Source organism: Triticum dicoccoides, chromosome 3B (genome assembly GCF_002162155.2).
Source record: "Triticum dicoccoides isolate Atlit2015 ecotype Zavitan chromosome 3B, WEW_v2.0, whole genome shotgun sequence".
Taxonomy (NCBI): domain Eukaryota; kingdom Viridiplantae; phylum Streptophyta; class Magnoliopsida; order Poales; family Poaceae; genus Triticum; species Triticum dicoccoides.
In genome coordinates this window covers 70,417,909-70,434,838 of record NC_041385.1, presented here as the reverse complement: position 1 = coordinate 70,434,838, position 16,930 = coordinate 70,417,909, and positions in this window count along the sequence as shown.

Here is a 16,930-nt window from a genome sequence, read left to right as displayed (position 1 = left end):
ATCCAGGGATGTTCTTTGAAAATTTTGAGAGAAACAACCTCATCTTCATTCTGGTCCATCGTGATAGTTTGTACAGCAACCTTAGTCTTACTTGCCCTCTGGCCCTTGATTCTTTATCCTACTTGTAGACCACCCTACTAAACCCCTAAGTCTAGGAGCATACACTCATTTGATCATTTTTGGTTCATGAAATGATACCATTCACTCCCTGCCCAGAAGTGTAGTTTTGCAAAACTTGCACTAGCAAGTTTCTCCCTTTTGCAAACTAACTTCACCACCCTCTCATACACCCACAGAGACACTGATCTGGAATAAGTGGCCACTCCAAGACCTGCCTAGATGCCTCTGGCATTTGGTCAAACACCCTGTGGGCATGGACAAATTTGGCATGATTGTAAGTTTGTGTTGTAAACTTTCCCATTTGTCCAAACCAAGTTGTCTAGTAGCCTGCTAACGATCTCTAGCCCAGGCCTGTGGATTTGCATTAGCTCCCTAGCAGTTTTGGCCATCCTGGCATTTTGTCAAGCAGTCGCTGTGCACGCCCGGAGCGCGAGCAGAGCACGCGTTTTGCACGTGCTCGCGCCCGAGCCAGCGCGCCCCTGGATAAGCTTTCCCCGAGCTCATCCTGATCCTTACCCACTCGCCACGTCGCGCCAAGAGCCCCGACCGCCTCCTAGCCCTCTGCAGCGTTGCCAACAAGCTCCTTGGCGGCACGCCTGTGTCCGCATCCGCCACTGCCATGGTCGGCGCCACCCAAGCCACCAGAGCGCGCTAGCTCGCCTCCTTCGACAGTGGAGCGTTCGTCGGTAGCTCCTGGAGCCGGCCAGCCACCGCCACGTCGCCCAGCAGTACAGTAGGGCGGTTCGCCGGCGAGCTTATCCCCTGCCGCCGTGAACCGACTTGGACGTGCTATAAAAGGGGTCCCCAGACTCCTCCGAGCACCCAGGCAGCTTCACACCGTCCTTCTCGTACCCCCTTAGTCATCAATCGAAGCGAGGAGGTCGTCTTCAACCTCTCCGGTCAGCTCGGCCGCCGCCTCGTCCCGGTCGGTTCCGACGCACCAAGACCTCCCCTGCCCTCCCAAACACCACCGTCCGACTCCACTTGAACCCGCGGAGATGCCTAGCCTCCCAGACCTGCTCGGGAACCACCATGACCGGAATCCCCAAATCCACCGAAGCCTTCCCTCCGCCGCGAGCTCCCCGCCGGCGACTCCCTCCACCCCTGGCTACCCTTCGACCACCGGAAGGACCGCCTAGGAGTGGCGGATCCATTCCTGCACTCGGATGCCCGTGAGGAGCCGCCTAACGCCAGCGAAGATCACCGGAGCCCCCGCCTCTCTTCGGCCAGAGGAAGGGGAGGAAGGGCGACTGGTCAAACCTGACCAGTGGGCCAGGCGGGCCCACTGTCAGTGACCCACGCGCGTCCACGCTGGAGTAAGTGGAGGCGTATAGTCGGAATAAGTCTTCGACGTGTACGTGTTTTCGAATCGTTTTCTTTTAATTCTGATTTTTTTCTTCTAAAAAAACAGATTTGGACCAAATGTTTGATTGGCTACATCTTTTAAAATATAACTCCAAATGAATTGATTCTTTTTCCTACCTCTCTCAAATTTAACCTCGTTTATTTTAAGATTTATTTGAAAAAATTTGAAACAACTTTTTGTGCTGTTTTTGAATTGTGTGTTAATTCAAATTTGTTTAAAATAGGACCTTGGAGAGAGAGAAGAAAACTTTCAAAAAGTTTTGGAGTGCACCCTGCCTTTCCACACATTGAAGGCAAGCATTCTGAACCCCGACATGATAATTTTGAGTGTTCGTTGACCCATTTATCACACTACCTCTTTTGTTGGAGAAATTGTTATTTCATGTGAGATGATCATGTGCATGGATGCATATTTGTGATTTCCATGCTGTTGGAAATGATCACACTTGTGATGATAATCATCCTCATGTGCCTTGCATGCATACCGGCAGGAACCCAGGAAAACCTCTGCCTTGGGTGGGCATGAGTTTGTCGCCGGTCTCCGTCGGGACGGTTATGTCTGGTATGGCATGGTAAGGTAATATGAGTGGTGACTCTGTTGGTTGAAATATATTCGTTATGCTAATCATGCAGGGAATACTTAAACCTCCTGAGTCGACCGTAGATCGAGTCTTGTTCCAGTAGCCCCCATACTTGTTTCGTACTACCACTCGTCTCTACAACAAGTAGAGTACGGTTCAGTAAGTTGTAAACCTCTTTCTAGCACACATCGTATAGAGTGGCCAGGGTGGAAGATATCGGTTGTAGCTGGTAGGCAGGCCACCTGGTCCGGGGGCATGGTTGTTTCCGGTTGAGACCGAGAGGGGAGGCCACCCCTTAGATCGCGCAATATAAATTTGATCCCATTCTGCGCGAGGTTGTAGCCTCCCCACTTAGAGTTTGCTTGACATGTGTCTTGGGTGATTCCAGACACGTGTGAGTTAAGCTGGTGTGTGAAAGTTAGGTGTGTTTTCAACAAAAATACCGTAGACGGAATTAGTCCCGATGGACTAATGAAATCCTTTAGTCGTGGGTAAAGAGTACACCCTCTGCAGAGATTAAACCTATTCGAATAGCCGTGTCCATGATTAAGGATTACAGTCAGGGATGGGTCAAGTGTCAGTCTTAGTGTCGGTCTTCGGAGGTGAAACAGTTAAATCAGAACTGATATTACAACTTGTGACATGTGATAATGATGATTTTTTTTGTGGACTAACCCGTGCTATTTTTGGTATTATCAAATACCCCTGGGATGGTTTACCTCCGGTATATTCACTCTGATTGTTTCTTTTAAAGCCCTTTATGTGGTGTCGCTCAGACGCCCGACTGTGGCATTTCTTTTAAAGCCCTTTATGTGGTGTCGCTCAGACGCCTGATTGTGGCATTTCTTTTAAAGCCCTTTATGTGGTGTCGCTCAGACGCCCGACTGTGGCATTTCTCTTAAATCCCTTTATGTGGTGTCGCTCAGATGATCGACTGTGGCATTTCTCTTAAAGCCCTTTATGTGGTGTCGCCCAGACGCCCGACTGTGGCATTTCTTTTAAAAGCCCTTTATGTGGTGTCGCTAAGACGCCCGACTGTGGCATATTTGTTATTTATTTCATAATTTTAATACTGCTATGTTATTGCATTTTCATAAATAACCTGCTTACATGCATCAGAGATTTATTTTTGTGACTGACGTCATGAGCATTAATATTTCGGAACATCGTTGTTATATTATACCCGTGTTCATAATGTTTGCGAGTACATTCAAAGTACTCACTGGCTTGTCCCTGGCTATTGTCTTGGCCAGATTTCTTCCACGGAGAGGAGCGACGTGATGACAGCCCCGGAACCTAAGCAACGGTGATAGCAGCCTCGCGAAGATAGGAGTTAATCTGGTCAGCTGTTCCCGTGGGAAATGGAGTCCCATAGACACTGATGAGTTACAGCCCGCTTTCGCCATCAACCACTAGAAACCATTTGTTGTACTCACAGACCAGAATGGTCTTGTACTACATATTTTGTTTTTGCTTGGAATTTCTGTATCAAGTTGGTGCCTCATCAGCTAACAGTTATCCTGGGGCTGGTGAGCACAACGACCATTTTCTGGGAATTAGTACCTGGAGAATCGGTCCTCACAGACTTGGTATCAGAGCGAGGCTGACCATTGGCTAATCCTATCTTAGCCAGGTCATAAAACATAGGCAAACTAACCCACCAGACCTTAACCAAACCCCAGCCGAGCTTCTCATGCAAGATAGCCACACAGTGACCCCGACACTTTTGGCAGTCGGTGCCCAACCTATCAACCTATCTTGTCGATCACGCGCTAGTGACCAGCGCCCAAGATGTCTACTTCGCAAGCGTGCGAAGGAAGACTCCGTCCCCTTTTTCTATAAAAAGGGCACGCTAACCCCAACCCAGCACGACACAACCTCTTCCCCAACCTACCCACAATGCCTGGTCCCATAGTGCACAATGATACCACAGCCACCAACCTTGGAGGTTTTGTGACCATACTCGCAAACCTCACCCGTCGTGCCTATGCGTTAGAAGAGCCCCCGGAATATGTTGTGTACCAAGGACCCATGGGCGGTGAAGACCACCAATTCTGGGCCACTGTGCACATCTACGGTAGGGGTTTGTCGCCAGAACGCCCCTACAGGTTCACCGGAAGAACAACTTCCTTTGAGCCACAAGCCATCGAGCTAGCCGCTCGAGAAGGTATAGTTCACCTCCGGCAGTTGTCGCCTAGAGTTAACTGTCGCTCGTTCTACTACTACCCCAGGCGTGAAGGGTATGGTAGACCACCCCAAGTTGCCAACGAAGACCACGAGATGGATCCCGCATTGTTGCACCTAGTGCGCTATGTAAGTGCACTAGAGGCATTGTTTGATCAAATCACCATTGATCTGATCGCAGCTCGAGGAGAGCTGGTTCGTCGACCCCCAGCTAGAAGAGAAGACGATCCCGACGCCGACATTCCAGTCATGCTATTCGGACACCCGATCGAAACCCTGAGTTCAGCTCCAGTCGCCAACCGAGACGTTGTGATGACCCCAGAAGTGCTTCGTCGCCTTTTGGGAACACACTCCAACAGGATTGTGGCTAACAATCCCCGCGATGGTCATCATCGCTACCCCGACCCTGCAGTTCCTCTGCCATCCCTGACTAATCCCAGCAGTGGGACACGTGGAGAAGCCTCGATATCCACTAGACATGCCCGTTTAGACATAAACGAGGTAGACTAAGCTGTACGAGTAGTGCCGAGTCTCAGTGTATCCCCGCTTTGTAATCACGTAATCTTGTGTATTAAGGCAGCCCGTTGTTGTGCCTCTATTTTTAATTGTAGCCTGGCGTATTTTGTCTGCGCATGGTTGCATATTTTCCGGGCACAACTACCAAAACCAACCTCGACGACAATCATAGTAACACGTCTCTTTATGAGATATGTGTATCTCTGACACTGACCCGACCTTTGGAGCTAAGCTGGTAAATTTATTACCTTTCACCACGGTGAAATGACCCAACTCCTTTGCTATATAAAGGCCACCTGGTGATCTTACCCAGCACCCCACTCCTTGTGCACCACCCTCACAACTTTTTCCTGTCATGCCGAGCCCCGGTATTCATCTGAGAACCCCGGATGCAACCCCAGGTAGCTTCGTCAAAATATTGTGGGACTTTACCTGCAGTACTATGGGTTCCACCCAGCCACCCCAGTAGGAGCTGTTCAAATCGAGAATCGCCCCTTCCACCTCGGAATATTGGGCAGCAGTACACATCCCTCCCGTAGACTCCAGTCAAGATCCAACGGAAGTTTCCTTCGTGGGGGAATCTATGCCAACCCCACACCTGGCCATAGAAGCTGCTGCGAAAGAAGCGATTGCTCGCCTTCGATCCGCAGTACCCTATGCCCGCGAACAAGGATATTATTACTTTCCAAGCCGTGCAGCACCCGGAGGAGTAACATTTTTTCCTGGTGGACGGATTGAGAGAGACCCAGTACTGGCCAACCTTATCCAGTACATCATTGCTCAAGAGCATTTGAACCAGCGGGTGATGGATTATCTCCAGAATCTCACTGATCTGAATCCTCAGATTGCCATCAGCAGACCACTGAGGCCTGACCCGGAGAGACGCATACATCGACTGGTCAATCCACTTCCTCCGATAGAAGAGGAGTGTATCCCATTGCCAGAGGCATTTTATCGGGACCCGTTCCAGTTACCGTTTTCATTTTAGACGTCACTACTGTATTTGTTATTTCAGCATTTACTATTATGTTGTAACTTACGCATGGTACCTCGTATTAGTGCGACGAGTCGAGTATTTAGTTTTTATGTTTGTGAGTGGTTTTCTTCGTGAGCAACCTGTGTAACCGCGAAAAATCCTGGAATGAGATTTTCTTCTTCCAGAATTTGCTGCATCTTTTATCCTCTCGCTGCATGGATTATTCGTTTTATTTCACGCAGCACCACGGCAGCAGACTCACAACTGCTCGGACACATATGGAGCATTTGTTTTTCACAACGTCTCTTAGCAAATCTCGAGGACGAGATTTTTCTTAAGGGGGGTAGTAATTGTAACACCCCAAAAATTTAACCAGGTTTTAGTTACTAAAATTTTGCCAAGAGTTAAAATTTTTGCCTGCAAGAATATTTCTGTTGATTCCAAAACCTTTCTTATTAAGGATTTATTTCTTTCAAGTGGATCCTTCCAAAACATATTGAACTTCTATGCCATCTCATTAAAACAATTTCCTAATCAGTAGGTTTATTTATTAAATTATTCCACCCTGAGCTATATTCATTAAAATGACTTGTGTTAAGTTTGTAGCTCTTTTTGTACTACAACCATTTGATAAAATTAACTAAAAATTCCACCAAAATTTGGAGATGTCATGTGATGCCTCTAAATCACTTTTATGCAATAATATAGTTCATTCATTGCATATTTTGAGTGCTACACATGTTTTTCTTCTCTGGTCCAGTAGGCATTTTTGCAATGCAACCCTTTTAAATACTTCTTTCTAGCTTCCACAAAAATTATGGGATGTCAGTAGCGGCATATGATTCCATTATATACAAAGATCCAGGGATTTTCTTTATAAATTTTGAGAGAACCAACCTCATCTTCATTCTAGTCCATCATGATAGTTTGTACAGCAACCTTAGTCTTACTTGCCCTCTGGCCCTTGATTGTTTATCCTACTTGTAGACCACTCTACTAAACCCCTAAGTCCAGGAGCATACACTCATTTGATCATCTTTGGTTCATGAAATGATACCATTCACTCCCTGCCCAGAAGTGTAGTTTTGCAAAACTTGCACTAGCAAGTTTCTCCCTTTTGCAAACTAACTTCACCACCCTCTCATGCACCCACAAAGACACTGATCTGGAATGAGTGGCCACTCCAAGACCTGCCTAGATGCCTCTGGCATTTTGTCAAACACCCTGTGGGCATGGACAAATTTGGCATGATTGTAAGTTTGTGTTGTAAACTTTCCCATCTGTCCAAACCAAGTTGTCTAGTAGCCTGCTAACGATCTCTAGCCCAGGCCTGTGGATTTGCATTAGCTCCCTAGCAGTTTTGGCCATCCTGGCATTTCGTCAAGCAGTCGTCGTGCATGCCCGGAGCACGAGCAGGGCACGCGTTTTGCACGTGCTCGCGCCTGAGCCAGCGCGCCCCTGGATAAACTTTCCCCGAGCTCATCCTGATCCTTACCCACTCGCCACGTCATGCCAAGAGCCCCGACCGCCTCCTAGCCCTCTCTAGAGTTGCCAGCAAGCTCCTTGGCGGCACGCCTGCGTCCGCATCCGCCACTGCAACGGTCGGCGCCGCCCAAGCCACCATAGCGCGCCAGCTCGTCTCCTTCGACACTGGAGCGTTTGTCGGTAGCTCCTGGAGCCGGCCAGCCACCGCCACGTCGCGCTGCAGTACAGTAGGGCGGTTCGCCGGTGAGCTTATCCCCGGCCGCCGCAAACCGACTTCGACGTGCTATGAAAGGGGTCCCCGGACTCCTCCGAGCACCCAGGCAGCTTCACGCCGTCCTTCTCGTACCCCCTTAGTCATGAATCGAAGCGAGGAGGTCGTCTTCAACCTCTTCGGTCAGCTCGGCCGCCGCCTCGTCCCGATCGGTTCTGACGCACCAAGACCTCCCCTGCCCTCCCAAACACCACCGTCCGACTCCACTTGAACCCGCGGAGCTTCCTAGCCTCCCAGACCCGCTCGGGAACCACCATGGCCGGAATCCCCAAATCCACCGAAACCTTCCCTCCGCCGCGAGCTAGCCGCCGGTGACTCCCTCCACCCCCGGCTACCCTTCGACCACCGGAAGGACCGCCTAGGAGTGGCGGATCCATTCCTGCACTCGAATGCCCGCGAGGAGCCGCCTAACACCGGTGAAGATCATCGGAGCCCTCGCCTCTGTTCGGCCAGAGGAAGGGGAGGGAGGGCGACTGGTCAAACCTGACCAGTGGGCCAGGCGGGCCCACTGTCACTAACACACGCGCGTCCACGCTGGAGTAAGTGGAGGCGTATAGTCAGAATACGTCTTCGACGTGTACGTGTTTTCGAATCGTTTTCTTTTAATTCTGATTTATTAATTTTTTATAAAAAAAACATATTTTGACCAAATGTTTGACTGGCTATATCTTTTAAAAGATAACTCCAAATGAATTGATTCTTTTTCCTACCTCTCTCAAATTTAACCTAGTTTATTTTAAGAGTTATTTGAAAAAATTTGAAACAACTTTTTGTGCTGTTTTTGAATTGTGTGTTAATTCAATTTTTTTAAAAATAGGACCTTGGAGAGAGAGAAGAAAACTTTCAAAAAGTTTTGGAGTGCACCCTGCCTTTCCACACATTCATGGCAAGCATTCTGAGCCCCGGCATGATAATTTTGAGTGTTCGTTGACCCATTTATCACACTACCTCTTTTGTTGGAGAAATTGTTATTTCATGTGAGATGATCATGTGCATGGATGCATATTTGTGATTTCCATGCTGTTGGAAATGATCACACTTGTGATGATAATCATCCTCATGTGCCTTGCATGCATACCGGCAGGAACCCGGGAAAACCTCTGCCTTGGGTGGGCATGAATTTGTCGCCGGTCTCCGTCGGGACGGTTATGTCTGGTATGGCATGGTAAGGTAATATGAGTGGTGACTCTGTTGGTTGAAATATATTCGTTATGCTAATCATGCAGGGTATACTTAAACCTCCTGAGTCGATCGTAGATCGAGTCTTGTTCCAGTAACCCCCATACTTGTTTCGTACTACCATTCGTCTCTACAACAAGTAGAGTACGGTTCAGTAAGTTGTCAACCTCTTTCTAGCACACACCATACAGAGAGGCCAGGGTGGAAGATACCGGTTGTAGCTGGTAGGCAGGCCACTTGGTCCGGGGGCATGGGTGTTTCCGGTTGAGACCGAGAGGGAAGGCCACCCCTTAGAGCGCGCAATATAAATTTGATCCCATGCTACGCGAGGTTGTAGCCTCCCGACTTAGAGTTTGCTTGATAGGTGTCGTGGGTGATTCCAGACACGTGTGAGTTAAGCTGGTGTGTGCAAGTTAGGTGTGTTTTCAACAAAAAGACCGTAGACGGAATTAGTCCCGATGGACTAATGAAATCCGTTACTCGTGGGTAAAGAGTACACCCTCTGCAGAGATTAAACCTATTGGAATAGCCGTGTCCATGGTTAAGGATTACAGTCTGGGATGGGTCAAGTGTCGGTCTTAGTGTCGGTCTTCGGAGGTGAAACTGTTAATCAGAACTGATATTACAACTTGTGACATGTGATAATGATGATTATTATTTTGTTGTGGACTAACCCGTGCTATTTTTGGTATTATCAAATACCCCTGGGATGGTTTACCTCCGGTATATTCATTGTGATTGTTTCTTTTAAAGCCCTTTATGTGGTGTCGCTCACACGCCCGACTGTGGCATTTCTTTTAAAGCCCTTTATGTGGTGTCGCTCAGACGCCCGACTGTGGCATTTCTTTTAAAGCCCTTTATGTGGTGTCGCTCAGACGCCCGACTGTGGCATTTCTCTTAAAGCCCTTTATGTGGTGTCGCTCAGACGCCCGACTGTGGCATTTCTCTTAAAGCCCTTTATGTGGTGTCGCCCACACGCCCGACTGTGGCATTTCTTTTAAAAGCCCTTTATGTGGTGTCGATAAGACGCCCGACTGTGGCATATTTGTTATTTATTTCATAATTTTAATACTTCTATGTTATTGCATTTTCATAAATAACCTGCTTACATGCATCAGAGATTTATTTTTGTGACCGATGTCATGAGCATTAATATTTCGGAACATCGTTGTTATATTATACCCGTGTTCATAATGTTTGCGAGTACATTCAAAGTACTCACTGGCTTGTCCCTGGCTATTGTCTTGGCCAGATTTCTTGCACGGAGAGGAGCGACGTGATGACAGCCCCAGAACCTAAGCAACGGTGATAGCAGCCTCGCGAAGATAGGAGTTAACCTGGTCAGCTGTTCCCGTGGGAAATGGAGTCCCATAGATACTGATGATTTATAGCCCGCTTTCGCCATCAACCACTAGAAACCATTTGTTGTACTCACAGACCAGAATGGTCTTGTACTACATATTTTGTTTTTGCTTGGAATTTCTGTATCAAGTTGGTGCCTCATCAGCTAACAGTTATCCTGGGGCTGGTGAGCACAACTGCCATTTTCTAGGAATTAGTACCTGGAGAATCGGTCCCCACACGTTCCCCAACACCTTCTTCTTGCTGCGCGGCCTCCTCGCAGCCGACCATTCTTCTTGCTGCGCAGCCTCGTCGATACGGTCAGGTAATCCATACCCCACCCACACCATTCTCCTCCTTTCCTGTCCCACATGCCCCGACCGACGGAGCGACACCTTCCACCGAAATCACTGCCCCCCCTCCTCCAATTAAGCGCCGCCCACAGCCATTTTGCATGAAGTATAACGTGGAGCTCAGTAGCATGCGGTCGCACACGTGAATGAGGTCCCTATGGCTGCCATGCGTGTCAACCTCCAGATCTTGCAGGAGCACCTCGTCTTCGAGGCCACCATCAACACCGCCACGCGGTTGCCTACTTTAAAATACAGTTTGTGATGTTTTCTCGAGGCCACCGCCAGTGCCTTCTATTTATTTGTCCTGTGTAATGTTAATATGCAATCTGATGTTCAGTTAACAGTTTGGTCCTCTGAAATGTAATGTTCAGTTAACACTTTGGTCCAACAATTGCTACATTTCATAGTACTGTTCTCAAGCATTCTTTGTTTTGTTAACTATCTTATCTTCTAGTACATGTTTCTATTCTGCAATGTCGTGCTCAGTTAACTATTTCCGTTCATTTGGTCTGCTGTCCATTTAACTATTTGGTTCAGTTCTGCAATTTGATTTTCATTTGCTGTGGGTACAATTTTGTATTGTTATGCATTTGACGCCAATCGAATTTGGTTGTACTCAATACATATACTACTGATAGTATGGCAACTCTGAGTTAACCTGATCAAGATCTTCCATATGTGTGTTGCAGGGAAGCAATGGGAGACACTGCGGTTTACGATCGAGGTTTGTTCAAGCAGGGTCCTTTGGCTAATAGCACATTATTGTGCAGTTGCAGGAATCATTTTAATATTTAGGTTTCTTACAATTTTCCCTTGCACATGTAGGTCCTACTATTAGAGGCTTAGACCCACTGTTCGACCCATTTTGCATATCGGGAAATGAGATGTTCATGAATATCAGTCAAGTCAAGAAACTCTGAAAGATTGTTAGAATGAATAAACTTGCGACGAATAAAAGCAACATCTTTGTTTGCACAATGAAGAAGACATCAATCAACTATAAGATGGTACTTACCTTGTTTTTACCCCTTGCGCCATTTCAAAATTTACAACAGCGATTTATGCATAGCTTATTTTCAGTACTTCTCAAAGCAGTTCACCGATGATACCTCTCAAACCACCTGCATAGTCAAGAGGCGAGGAAGGTATTCATTCAACACCCATGGTACAATATTGAAGTCTTGCTGAAGAGGATGAAGGTTGGGTGGGCAATTATCCATAGCCACTGGCCTAAAGTTGAAAGGACATTCAACATCAATGAAGGCTCAATATTTGCCTTCCGCTTCTACGGTTTCCTGGATGAGATTCATCTATCTATTTACCATGCATGATGCTACTTTCCAAAGGTTTTTGATGCTCCATGTGAAACTTGGTGCTGTTGTGTAACGGCGTAACTGAGTGCCAAAGCTATCTAATGTAATTCAATTATGAAATCCTGGTTGCTTTTATACGGATATGAAATATCTGGCGTGTCTTATAAGAAATATCGGTTTGATTAGTACATGGATTATCAATAACGGGATAATTACCCTGCTTATTGGGGTTTTCTATTGCAAACGGTTACTCAGACAGCACCGTGGGGGATGAACTCAAACAACCCACAGGTTTCTAGAAAGTAGGCGTGTTCGATCAACTAACAACCACACACGGCTTCTGGCAATGAACTGTTTGCGTTAGGCCACCTTGCACAAACGTTTCCACACAAAGAACTGTGTGTGATATACATACCTACGGAAATGTTTTTCAAGGATTCACCGTGTGGGATGTACATACCTACGGAAATGATTTTCTGGGATTCAACATGTGGGATGTACATACCTACGAAAATGATTTCTGGGATTCACCGTGTGGGATGTACATACCTATGTAAATGATTTTCCCGGATTACCATGTGGGATGTACATACCTACGGAAATGACTGGGTTTCGATGCCTCGCCCGATCGCACAAGGCCCCAGCCTGGGTCCTAGGAGGCCCTATCCCCGACAATTTCTAGGTCGTGTGGGAAGGACCCCCCTATCACCCACACTCACTTGGCGACGGTTCCAAATGTCGTCGCGGAAAGGGGTCAAAACTGTTTGTTTAGCACGTCGTTATACCAGTGTATACTTTTCCTTATGTGGTGTCATCACCTACCATAAGATTATCATATGATATTTTTCATTTATTTCTTTTCTTTTTATTTTAACATGAGGGTAAAGAAAGCAAAAACTAAAATTAAACTTTATTATAACACGATTACAAGGATAGATCAATAAGAAAACTTCTCAAAAAGAAAGGATTAAACTAAGCTTTTATTCATCTAAAGCAAAATATAACTATGGATCGAACTATAATAAGTAAAGGCTAAAGATAGTGGAGGTGATACGATACCGGGGCACCTCCCCAAGCTTGGTGAAAGCCAAGGGGAGTTCCCATACTAGATACTCAATTTTTTTTTGGTGATGAAGAAGATGTCGATGTCGGTGAAGTAGAGGCGATCCTGTCCTTCAGCTTTTTCATATTGTAGTTGAGGAGGGAAATTTCCTCCTTTAAATCATCGACTTCCAGCTCAAGCTTTAAAATCTTTTCACATAAATCCCCCTTGCTTCTCTCCTCTTTTTCACGATTCTGGAGTGTTCTGGAAGGTCTCTTTTATGTGTTCTTCCGGTGTCATAGTTTGGATAATATTACTCTCAACATTAATGGGCGTACCTGAGATGTAAAGTTTTATTCATTGCCCATTAACAACCTTCGGGTTAGTACCTTCAGCATTATTTATTTTGATAGCTCCAGACCGATAAACCTCCTCTATAACATAGGGTCCTTCCCATTTGGAGAGGAGTTTTCCTGCAAAGAATCTAAAATGACAGTTGTACAAAAGAACATATTATCCAACTTCGATCTGATGCTTTTGGATTCTCTTATCATGCCATATTTTAACTTTTTCTTTAAATAACTTGGCATTTTCATAAGCTTGGGTTCTCCATTCATCTAATGAGCTAATATCGAATAACCTCTTTTCACTAGCAAGTTTGAAATCATAGTTGAGTTCTTTAATTTCCCAATATGCTTTATGTTCTAATTCAAGAGGCAAATGACAAGCTTTTCCATAAACCATTTTATAAGGAGACATACCCATTGGATTTTTGTAGGCTGTTCTATAAGCCCAAATTGCATCATCCAATTTCTTGGACCAATTCTTTCGAGACCTGTTGACAGACTTTTGCAGTATCAATTTTATTTCCCTATTGCTAAGTTCAACTTGACCACTAGACTGAGGACGATAGGGTGATGCAATTCTATGGTTAACATTGTTGGGGAACATAGCATGCAATTTCAAAAAAAAAATCCTACGCTCACGGACGATCTATTTAGGAGATGCATAGCAATGAGAAGGGTAGAGTGTGTCCATGTACCCTGGTAGACCGAAAGCGGAAGCATTTTTTAACGCGGTTGATGTAGTCGAACTTCTTCACATTCCGACCGATCATGCACCGAATGTACGACACCTCTGAGTTCTGCACACGTTCAGCTCGATGACGTCCCTCAAACTCTTGATCCAGCAAAGTGTCGAGGGAGAGTTCCGTTAGCATGATGGCATGGCGATGGTGATGGTGAAGTGATCCGTGCAGGGCTTCGCCTAAGCACTTGAATATGACCGGTGGCATAAACTATGGAGGAGGGCGCCCCAAACGGCTAACAATTATTGGTGTATCTTCTAGCTGTGCCCCACTACTGTAGGACGTTGCTGACACGACACTACGATCAGAGACCCTTTTACGAAACTGTGTGTGATGCATTAATCACAAACGGGGATGTAAAAAACGGTCAAAAAAGGTGCAAAACATTTTCAATCGAGGATGCATGAAACACGGTTCAGATTTTAGTTGTGTGTGCGATGCAGGGCACACAGTTAACCCGTTCGAACTGTTTGCGATGAGGTAGAACTACGGAAATGGGCAGCCATATCAATGTGTGTGCGATATATGGCATACAGTTCGCTCTGATGAACCATTTGCTATTAGGGAGTGCAACATAAACGGTTTGCCAGATCAAGGTGTGTGTGATATAGGGCATATGGTTCACTCGAACGAACTATTTTCGATTAGCGAACGCAATAGAAACGGTTCAACTTAACAAGATGCGTGTGATACGTGACAAACAGCCGACTCAGATGAACTGTTTGCGATGAGAATTTACAAAATAGACAGTTAATACAGTTAGTTCGTGTGCGAGTTGGTGTGTACAAAAAACTTTGAAAAATGCAAACTAGTTGCTTGCGGTGGCTAGGAGTATAGCACACGATGCGTCTATGAGTACTCGTGTGCGATGATTAGTAAGTTTTTTTGCGGGGTGATGATTAGTAAGTTACACATGCATTTCCTTGTGTTAACACTTGTGTGATAAATAACACGTGGCATCGGATACGGTATTTGAGTTGTGTGTGTGCTGCACTTAGTCTTCCTGCGCTCCAGCGAATGCTTCCCCCGCTCCACATGGGTGAATTGTAAAATCCATGCCTATTCCCTCACCGGTTTCCCACCACCAGCTAACGGCTTGCTGCATATAAGTTATATGATATAACCCAGGCGGCAACGCATCGCTGCGACACTCTGCGAAGATCTAGTACTCATCCATCTACCATTAGTTATTCCAAGCATGCCAGGTAACGACCAAAGCTTCGACATCGGCGCCTACTCGTGTTACATCTTCGGCAAGGAGAACGAGCAGGAGCAGGTCGGGGAGCAAGAGCTTCATCGGCCAGTACAGTCACCCTGGCTCATCGGCAGCGATATCTGCTTCATAGTCCTTGGGAGCACAATCAACATATTGCAAAGGAGGTGATATGAGCAGTTTGCCATCCACCGTGCAAAAGATCCAAAGCTGCTCGGCGGCATGATCGACGACCCACCCGAAGAACCATCGTCACCAGTGCTCATCAAGAGCCTGATGCCCTGCAAGGAATGGGCAGAGGACCTCTATGATTCAGTCAAGACAAAGGTAGCCTGCGGCTTCATTATTGCCTACGGCGGACGTGTCAACCTCGATCCAGATGATGTGGTGGCTAGGCTCGAGTGCATCCTTGGTGGAGTTGATGTCCCAGACGAAGTAGAACATCACCAATGTGATATCTTGAGGATGAAGGTGATTGACGGACTTTGCTACCAGGCCAGAGACATGGAAATGGAGCAGTTCCGCGAAGTTGTCATGCGCGCGATTGCACGCTGTCAAGCTCTTCAGGAAGAGGCCAAGCAGCCCCAACAGCCTCCCAGCGCCAGCAGCTCCATAGGCGGAGGCAGGTCATGACACTCGGAGTGAACGTCCGCAAGGGTGCTATGCTGATCATGGAGTCCGAGAAGACCATCATTGGAAGGCCGCCAACTCAGCCTTTTAGCTTATATTTTATTATCGTTGTATGCATATGTAGGTCGTGAGTGTTCTGGGCCTTGCCGCATTTGGCATTTTAAATTATCCTAAATATGTAAGACAATTATTAAGAATTATTAACCATTGCCATTGTAACTTTGCCTCAACGATGAGCAGAGTGCGTAGGGACGCCAGAGTGGAGCGCACCACGGCCGCCTCAACGGCGAGCAACCACGTCTGATTACAACGCAATAATTAATTGCAAATCTATTCACACCTCTCAAACTAATATGTGTTCACACTTAGCACCGGGCTATAAAAACTACCCAGTCAAAAATTACTTCACAGTTCCTCTCCTCAGCACCGACAAAACTGGTTTTTTCTATCAAGTCATTCCGTAACGCCCAGGATTCGATGCGCCAGGTGTCTTCCATTTATTCATTGTTGTTGCCATGTCATTTCCTTTCGTGTTGCATTTTATCATATCATCATGTGCATCTCTTTTTGCATACATGTTCGTCTCATGCATCCGAGCATTTTCCCTGTTGTCCGTTTTGCAATCTGCACCCCTATGTCCTCCGACGTCCCTCTTTTGTCTCCTATTGTGAGCGGGTGTTAAACATTCTTGGAATGGACCGTGATTTTCCAAGCGGCCTTGGTACACTACTGGTAGACCGCCTGACAAGTTTCGTGTCATTTGGAGTCTATTTGATACCCCAACGGTTAACCGGGGAACCGTAAAGCCCTCTTTTGTTGCAGCCCAACACCCCTTCAAATCATACCATGAGCCCATCCAAACCCCCTCTATGCTCTCGGTCGTTCGATCACGATCGTGTGGGCGAAAACCGCACCTCATTTGGAGTCTCCTAGCTCCCTCTACCTATATATATGTGCATCCCCCCTATTTTCCGCGCAGTCCAAACCCTAGATTTCTTCCCCCGCCGCTGCCGGACGTGTTTGTCCCTCGACGGACAAAAATCGCGCCGCCGCCCTCAGCGAACCAGACGCCGCCACGTGTCGCGCTGCCGTCTCCCGAGCACCTCCCCGTGCCACGGCCCCCTGGCCCGCAGCCGGCCCATCTCGGCCGCGACCGGGCCCGCGCCCGCCGCCCTCCGCGCCTGTTGCCTCGCTCCGCCGTCCTTCCTGCCGGCGACCTCGCCCCGTCGCCTCGCCGGATCTCCACCGCACCGCCGGATCCCGCCGGCCGCCGG